Source organism: Clupea harengus, chromosome 19, assembly GCF_900700415.2.
Source record: "Clupea harengus chromosome 19, Ch_v2.0.2, whole genome shotgun sequence".
In the NCBI taxonomy this organism is placed as follows: Eukaryota; Metazoa; Chordata; class Actinopteri; order Clupeiformes; family Clupeidae; genus Clupea; species Clupea harengus.
In genome coordinates, this window is record NC_045170.1 from 2,645,783 (window position 1) to 2,655,181 (window position 9,399).

General features: G+C 45.2%; 1 protein-coding gene across 1 annotated transcript in view; it reads left to right on the forward strand.

The window, feature by feature from the left end:
• LOC105890386 (catenin beta-1-like) overlaps window positions 1-9,399 on the forward strand; it is a 118,949-nt gene that overhangs the window by 17,662 nt on the left and 91,888 nt on the right. The window lies entirely within an intron of this gene.

A 9,399-nucleotide genomic window follows, 5' to 3' on the forward strand; every position in this document is an offset into this window, starting at 1 on the left:
GATGGTTTTGCTGTTGGAAATTGATACATTTTTTCGGTAGACTAAATATTTATAATGACAAGAAAATGCAACCTGAGTAATTATTTATTATTATTATTATTATTATTAACAAATAAAAAGCTCAACTGGTAGAGTGGTGATGGAGCAAGATATTGGTAACACCAAGGTCGTTGGATTTAATTCTCAGATTTCTTTGAATAAAGGTGTTTGCCAAAAGGAATCAAAATTAATGTTAAACCTCAGAATAGATCACGGACTCGACTTAACTACACCAGGGATGGGGTCCTGGCCTTGGGTCTGCTGCCTGTTCAACTCTCAATCTCTCCCACTTGAATATTTATGCTCTGTTCATTTACTGTTTGCTCTCTCCCCACCTAACTGGGGGGTTATCCCAAGTACGTGGTTTAGTGACAAACCTAGGTTTAAGTAAACTCCGGGTAAGTGGCAAACCCCATAACAGAAAAGCCCCATGGCCTCGGTCTCTCAGCAAAACAAAGCCATAGGGCTCTTCTTTCCAGAGGACTTAACTTCACCAGGTTTGTCACTAAACCATGTACTCGGAACACCCCCCCTGGCCTGTTTATACAAGTGTAATGTGTGTATGATGGTTGTTAGGGAGCCCCTTAAAAAAGTTAACCCCTTACTCCAGGTTGGAAAGAGGAGAGTACTTTTGTTGATGTCATTCACCAATATCTTCAAACAAATTTAATTAAACTACCTGGTCATCAAAGTAGACACTACCATCTACCAAAGTGCAGATAATGCTCTAACATTGATCTTCTGGGCTTCCGTACAAATATAACGAAATATGAAAATGACACAAGTAGCGCTTTACGCAACGGAGGCTAGAATCGCTCTCGCGCGACGTCACATTTCAGTGCGGTATTTGTTCCGAGATGCGCTGAAATATGGAGAGAAAAGTATATCGGGACAAGCAAGCATAGAGGACTGCACGACACCAATGGATAAAAGACTGCAACCTAGACTCGGTCTCGGTCCTGGCACGTTGTGACATTGTCCGCTGCAGTGCGGTGTTACGGCTATAGGTAAGCTGGTGAGGAGATGCGATCCCTGTCGCTCAAATAAGGCACCTCTGGAAAGGACAGCGGCGCAGGCACGTCTGAAAGGACGTCTTGTCTCAGTACATTACCTACACGTCCTTTCTATTTTAACATCAGACAAGAAAATCGTCTCATATTCCCACGGCTCCAGAGAAAATCATCACCTCGGCTGCGCTTATCCGAGTGAGTCTTCACCTCAAGGTTGGCAAGTTGTTTCTCCTGCACCATCAATATCGTGTCTGAAGGATAGTCGTGTTAAAGTAACGATAAACAGTGTGTAGCTTCAGTGTGCAGGTGTATTACATCGAATAGCATTTTACTGCTGGTTTATGTAGCCTAGGCTTTCTTGTTGCCATTTACTGACATTTTGTTTATTCAGGATGGCAAAGCCTTCATCTTCGTGAAACGTCATCAACCCGCATCCCTAGTCACACCCATGCTGATCACAGCGACAGACATGATCGCAATTCAGATCAAACGAATATAATTCATAGCCATTGCATATGTATTCGTTAGACATAGACATCACTATGTTTCAATCCACCACTAAGAATTTGGAGATGCGGTGGCGTCCCTTTGTGCGTGTCGGTACAACATCAGATCAACACAGATGTCAATCTTATTCATTGATTCAGTAAATGTATTTATTTTGGCTTGTGCTTGTTTTATCCTCGTGTGTTGTGTATTCATGTTGTGTGCTATGTAAATACCTACTGATTCGGCAAATTTCAGCTGAAAGCACCATAGGCATACTCCATATCTAAGGAACCACATCATATAACAGCACCATACTCTATATATCTAAGGAACCACATCATATAACAGCATAATCCCAGAGCTTTCCCCTCCGTCTGGCATGGATTGGAGTAGTTCATGTGAAGAATGAAGGCATAAATCTCTCAATTAATTTCTGTTCAATTCAAATCAATTCAATTCAATTCAAGACTACCATGAATAGTATAATGATGCCAAAACAAGAGATCAATACATTGCGATTAAATATATATATATATCAGTGTAACACATTAAAAAGGTGGAAAGAAAGAAAATACAAGTATAAGACGTTCCGGTGTCTCTTGGAGGTTGGCATTGGTCATCTTTCAGGCTTTGACAGGCAGTGACATATCTCTCTGTCTCTCTCACACACACACACACACACATTCTTCCATTTTTAGGATATGGTTTGAGAGGTGGCCAAGCTGGATACACGTGGTTCTGAGTGCGGAACATCTCCTGTAGAACCACCACAGCTTGGCTCCATCCCCGAGGAACAGTATGTGAGCGAGGCGGTGGAACCCGAGCCCACGCCGGAACAGGGCTACCGGGACGCAGAGACCATCACTGGTGGGTTTGTGTGTGTGTGTGTGTGTGTGTGTGTGTGTGTGTGTGTGTGTGTGTGTGTGTGTGTGTGTGTGTGTGTGTGTGTGTGTGTGTGTGTGTGGACAGATATCGGTAGTAGGAGTACTCACTCTCTCTGCTTCTGTTTGTGACACACACACACACACACACACACACACAGACACAAAAACTCTCACCTCTCTCTCTGTCACTGACTCACACACACACACACACACACATACACACACACACACACACACACACACACACACACACACACACAAAACTCTCACCTCTCTCTCTGTCACTGACTCACTGACTCGCACACACACACACAAACTCCTCTCTGCCTCTGTATGCGACTCTCTCACTCACACACTCACACACACACACACACAAACTCTCTCTCTGTCACTCACACACTCACACACACACACACACACACAAACTCCTCTCTGCCTCTGTATGCGACTCTCTCACACACTCTCTCTCTTTTCTTCAGATGTGTGTAACAGCACAGAGCTTGACGAGGTGGAGATCATCAGTCTTCTGGAGGAGCAGCTGCCCGTGTACCGCCTGCGTGCCGACACGGTGTACGGCTATGACCACGACGACTGGATCCACACGCCCGTCATCTCTCCGCAGGCTCACATCGAACTGACCGTGGAGCAGATTGAGGAGACCCTCAGCTACTTCTGTGAGTCTCCGGAACCTTACATTTACATTTACATTTAGTCATTTAGCAGACGCTTTTATCCAAAGCGACTTACAAGGTATACACATTTTACATTTACACTGATGGCACACTGCACTGCATCAGGAGCAATTAAGGGTTCAGTGTCTTGCTCAAGGACACTTCGACAGGGAATCGAACTACTAGCGAACTTCTAGCTCCTGCTCCTGCTCCCCTGTGCCGGGTGTTTGTCTGCTGTCTTGTGGAACTAGGCTCTCTGCTTCTCTTGTAGTCTGGACCAAGAACAGGTTTAGCCCGGTTTGAATTCCGTTCAGTTTGGCTTTAGTAGTATTTTAGTATTTTAGTTGAGGGCTTCTGAAGAATGGGTCTGAGAATGCAGCCTGCTCCACGGTGCCAGCTGTTTGTCTGCTGTGTTGTGGTATGAGGCTGTATGCCTCATGACACACAGAGACCCATTTCAAACCGTTTTAATTCAGTTTGAGACCCATTTCAAACAGTTTTAAATCAGTTTGAGACCCATTTAAAACAGTTTTAATTCAGTTTGATTTGAATTAGTAGAGGGCTTTTAAAAAACTAGGGCTGTGACAATTACATTTTTCTCTCAAGATGTCATATATTTTTGTAATGATAATATATTTCATAAATAATAAGCAATAATATAATATGATGTTTCATGTGGTATAGACATACAGTATATACTGTATATATATATATATATATATATATATGTGTGGGCTTGCACATCATCAAAGCTCAAACAGGAAGCTGTGTTAAGAATTTGCTGAACAAAGTATGAAGTATGCTGAACAAAGCTGAACTGAATATCCTTACAAAGAATTTGCTGACCTCATTGATGATTGATCGATCGATCGATCAGCCACATGATGTGTGTGCCACCGCCTGAAAGTGTGAAAGATCGATCCTCTCATATCCATGTGTTTTTAAAAGTGCCAGACATAAGCTGACTCGTCAGGGGAAAGATGGATTTCATCAGGGATGGATGGATGGATTCATGTGTTGTGCACGCCTCAAGTCATACGTGAAACATTCAAATAAAAAGCAGCACTCAAACTAGATGTTTTGTGCAACTATTAGCTCTACTAGCCATAGATACATCCACCATGGAGGAAGCTGCAGCAGGGAAGGCCTGATGTACTACATACATTATTAGCTAACTCCTCTGGCAAGCAACATGACAAGCATGTCAGCCAGCCTCCATATTATGGGTTTGGTAGGTACCCTCCCACTGCTGTCAAGGACCACAGCTCTTCTGATTGGTTGCCCTCTCTCTCACCCCCCCCCCCCCCCGCCCCCCTCTCTGTCTGGCACACACTCTTCCTTGTTATTGCATCCTCTTCCACTTGTTCTCTCTGTCTCTCTCTCTCTCTCTCTCTCTCTCTCTTTCTCTCCCTCTCTCTCTGTGTCACTTGAGAAATTGTGGATGTGTTGATGTGGTAACGAGGTGGAGGATGCAGCGTCTCTTTGGGGTGGATTTCTTCGAGTTGGACTGGTTCAGAGATGGCAGTGAAGTCTCTGGTAAACGCTCTTGTAGCTGTCTGGTGGTCTGGAGGGTGTTTTTTTTTTTTTTCATTGTTATTTTTAATTAATGAAGGCTTTTGCTGAATAGACTCTTTCGTTTACCCCTGTGTTTTTCATCTTTCATGCTGAATGCAGTCTGGCATGTCATGTGTTCAGCACTTTCCATCACGTCGTGTGTGTGTGTCTGTGTGTGTGTGTGTGTGTGTGTGTGTGTGTGTGTGTGTGTGTGTGGGTGTGTGTGTGTGTGTGTGGGTGTGTGTGTGTGTGTGTGTGTGTGGGTGTATGCCTCAGGTGATGCTCCATGTTGCTCCATCTTCTCCTAGCCTTAAGCATGCTTACATCTTTACATAGGTAGCCTCCTTCTGTAGTCTTTTCTCTATTTTATCTATGTGGTTTTCTCGAGGCTGTTATACTTCGGTGAAGAATTGTGAATATTTATTGGTCTTGATGCTATACCATTAATGTGCAGCCCTGTTTAGCGAGGATTTAGTTATATATAGTAATATTTGTGTTCTTAGTTATTGGCTGCTGTATTACTTAGATTTTTGAAAAGTTTGAAAGTTTCTCAGAAAGACTTTTACACAAAAGAGATAAAACACTCTCTGCCCTGTGCTCTGTTCACAATACCCTTACTGTGTCACAGAGAATGTGCCCATGACTGTAGCCAGGGCTCAGTCCATATATTCTTTTCAGTCCATATATCCTTTTTAGTCCATATATTTTTCAGATTTGTGTGTTCCTTGCAGTATCTTTTACATCGTGGTACCTTTCTGCAGCATCTATGATGGGAAGGGAAATAGAGTTCAGAATAGAAAGAGCTTTAGAGATACCACACCCCGTGTGTGTTTGAGCTTTTAGAGATAGCACAGACCGTGTGTGTTTGCTCTTTTAGATACCACACCCCGTGTGTGTTTGAGCCTTTTCACAGTGAGTTCTTATATCCTCTGTTGATTAGGCTGTGTATTGTTAGAAGAGAGTCAAATATCTATTTGAATGAAAATATATTGATTCAAAAATATTCCATACAAAGTCTATAATCTCTGTGTGACATAGACTAGTAGATGCAATATTTGCTGTGTAACTCTGCATTGAACAGTTTATTGATTTTTTTTCTTTATTGTAATTGTAGTGTGTGTGTGTGTGTGTGTGTGTGTGTGTGTGTGTGTGTGTGTGTTACCATGTTGGTTCACAGGCCACACAAAGAGCTACTCCACTACAGCCATTTGCAAAGAAAACGTATTTTTGTTATGCAAGTACTATTTTAGTTGTTCAGTGGAGCAAAATGTGTTACAATCTAAACAACCAACTCCATTGTAGACACTTAGAAATGCTTGTTTTTGTGTCTGTCTCTCTGTCTTAGAGGAATATTAATTATTGTATTAATAATTGTTACATGTTAGTTACACATTCACATACATTCAATAGCCATTCAGAGTTACTTGGTGGCGTCTTGCAAATAATCAGAGGGAGAAAGCTTAGTGAGGAGTTCACTCCAAAAGATATCCACATCCGTCATTTCAAAGTGTATTTGTCATGATAATCTTAAAGTTTGGAAATATCTATGATGATTGACATTTGATGGATTTTTACATCCATTCTGTCTGGATACTGATGAGATAAAACTGGGGGGAAAAAACTGAGATAAGCGGCCGTTTAATAAGATCAGCCCTGCCCTATTCTCTGTGTGTGTGTGTGTGTGTGTGTGTGTGTGTGTGTGTGTGTGTGTGTGTGTGTGTGTGTGTGTGTGTGTGTGTCTGTGTGTGTGTGTGAGAGTTTGTTTAGATGTTTTCTGTTTGTGTTTGTGTGTGTGTGTGTGTGTGTGTGTGTGTGTGTGTTTACATGTTTTCTGTTTCTGTTTGTGTTTGTGTGTGTGTGTGTGTGTGTTTACATGTTTTCTGTTTGTGTGTGTGTGTGTGTGTGTCCATACGAGTGTGCTTATACCAAGGTGTTGTATAACAGCTGGATTACTAAGAGATTACAGGCCTCCATCCCAGGCTGATGGGGCGGAGCGGAGAGGAGCGGAGGAGAGGAGAGGAGAGGAGAGCAGTTGGCTTGTAAAGCGCACAGCACAGATAATTAGTGGCACGCTTCCTGGCGTGGAGACGCCCTTCCTCTGGAGGTCCTCGCAGGCCCTGGTGCCGTCATGATGAGGGGCAGCTGGACTCAGCAGCTGGGAAGGATGGGGTACTACTGAACTGGATCAATCAATCAATCAATCAATTTGTTTATTTGATCAAGAGGGACAGTGTATATTCATGAACATTAAAATGTAAATGCACCCAATTATAGATGGGGAGTATTGGACTGGATGGGGAAGGATGGGGAGTATTGGACTGGATGGGGAGTATTGGACTGGATGGGGGGTACTGGACTGGATTGGACTGGATGGGGAGTATTGGACTGGATGGGGAGTATTGGACTGGATTGGACTGGATGGGGAGTATTGGACTGGATGGGGAGTATTGGACTGGATGGGGAAGGATGGGGAGTATTGGACTGGATGGGGAGTATTGGACTGGATGGGGAGTATTGGACTGGATTGGACTGGATGGGGAGTATTGGACTGGATGGGGAGTATTGGACTGGATGGGGAAGGATGGGGAGTATTGGACTGGATGGGGAGTATTGGACTGGATTGGACTGGATGGGGAGTATTGGACTGGATTGGACTGGATGGGGAGTATTGGACTGGATGGGGAAGGATGGGGAGTATTGGACTGGATTGGACTGGATGGGGAGTATTGGACTGGATGGACTGGATGGGGAGTATTGGACTGGATGGACTGGATGGGGAGTATTGGACTGGATGGGGAGTATTGGACTGGATGGGGAAGGATGGGGAGTATTGGACTGGATGGGGAGTATTGGACTGGATTGGACTGAATGGGGAGTATTGGACTGGATGGGGAGTATTGGACTGGATTGGACTGGATGGGGAGTATTGGACTGGATTGGACTGGATGGGGAGTATTGGACTGGATGGGGAGTATTGGACTGGATGGGAGGTATTGGACTGGATGGGGAGTATTGGACTGGATGGGGAGTATTGGACTGGATGGACTGGATGGGGAGTATTGGACTGGATGGGAGGTATTGGACTGGATGGGGAGTATTGGACTGGATGGACTGGATGGGAGGTATTGGACTGGATGGGGAGTATTGGACTGGATGGGGAGTATTGGCCTGGATGGGGAGTATTGGCCTGTTGAGTGTTGGGTGTTGACTGTAGAGTGTGGGGTGGTAATGGTAAATGCTGGGCTCCACATGGGTAGAGAATGAGTGGTGACTTGCTTCGTTGCCCCTATGCTGTGAAAGGGCATTAGAGTGCTGCTGCACCGGTCTAAAGGGCATTGGAGTGCTACTGCACCGGTCTAAAGGGCATTGGAGTGATCCTGAACCGGTCTAAAGGGCATTAGAGTGCTCCTGCACCGGTTTAAAGGGCTTTGGAGTGATCTGCACCGGTCTATAGGGCATTGGAGTGATCTGCACCGGTTTAAAGGGCATTGGAGTGATCTGCACCGGTCTAAAGGGCATTGGAGTGCTACTGAACCGGTCTAAAGGTCTAAAGGGCATTGGAGTGCTCTGCACCGGTCTAAAGGTCATTGGAGTGATCTGCACCGGTCTAAAGGGCATTAGAGTGCTCCTGCACCGGTCTAAAGGTTTAAAGGGCATTGGAGTGCTCTGCACCGGTCTAAAGGGCATTGGAGTGATCTGCACCGGTCTAAAGGGCATTGGAGTGATCTGCACCGGTCTAAAGGGCATTAGAGTGCTCCTGCACCGGTCTAAAGGGCATTGGAGTGATCTGCACCGGTCTAAAGGTCTAAAGGGCATTGGAGTGCTGTGCACCGGTCTAAAGGGCATTGGAGTGATCTGCACCGGTCTAAAGGGCATTGGAGTGATCTGAACCGGTCTAAAGGGCATTAGAGTGCTCCTGCACCGGTCTAAAGGGCATTGGAGTGATCTGCACCGGTCTAAAAGGCATTGGAGTGCTACTGAACCGGTCTAAAGGCCATTGGAGTGCTACTGCACCGGTCTAAAGGGCATTGGAGTGCTGCACCGGTCTAAAGGCCATTGGAGTGCTACTGCACCGGTCTAAAGGGCATTGGAGTGATCTGCACCGGTCTAAAGGGCATTGGAGTGATCTGCACCGGTCTAAAGGGCATTGGAGTGCTGTGCACCGGTCTAAAGGGCATTGGAGTGATCTGCACCGGTCTAAAGGGCATTGGAGTGATCTGCACCGGTCTAAAGGTCTAAAGGGCATTGGAGTGATCTGCACCGGTCTAAAGGGCATTGGAGTGATCTGCACCGGTCTAAAGGGCATTGGAGTGCTGTGCACCGGTCTAAAGGGCATTGGAGTGCTGTGCACCGGTCTAAAGGGCATTGGAGTGATCTGCACCGGTCTAAAAGTCATTGGAGTGATCTGCACCGGTCTAAAGGGCATTGGAGTGATCTGCACCGGTCTAAAAGTCATTGGAGTGATCTGCACCGGTCTAAAGGGCATTGGAGTGATCTGCACCGGTCTAAAAGTCATTGGAGTGATCTGCACCGGTCTAAAGGCTTTTAATGGAGAAATGTGCCAGAAACAAGGCTGTCAGGCAGTGTCACGTGTGAGGTTGTAAGGACCGGGTTTGTCCAGTGCTTTATGTCCTTCTATCTCTCCCTCTCTCTCTTTTTCTCTCTCTCTCTCTCTCTCTCTCTCTCTCTCTCTCTCTCTCTCTCTCTATTTGTATCTCTTGTTTCTTTCCCTCGTCTCTTTCCGCTCTCTTT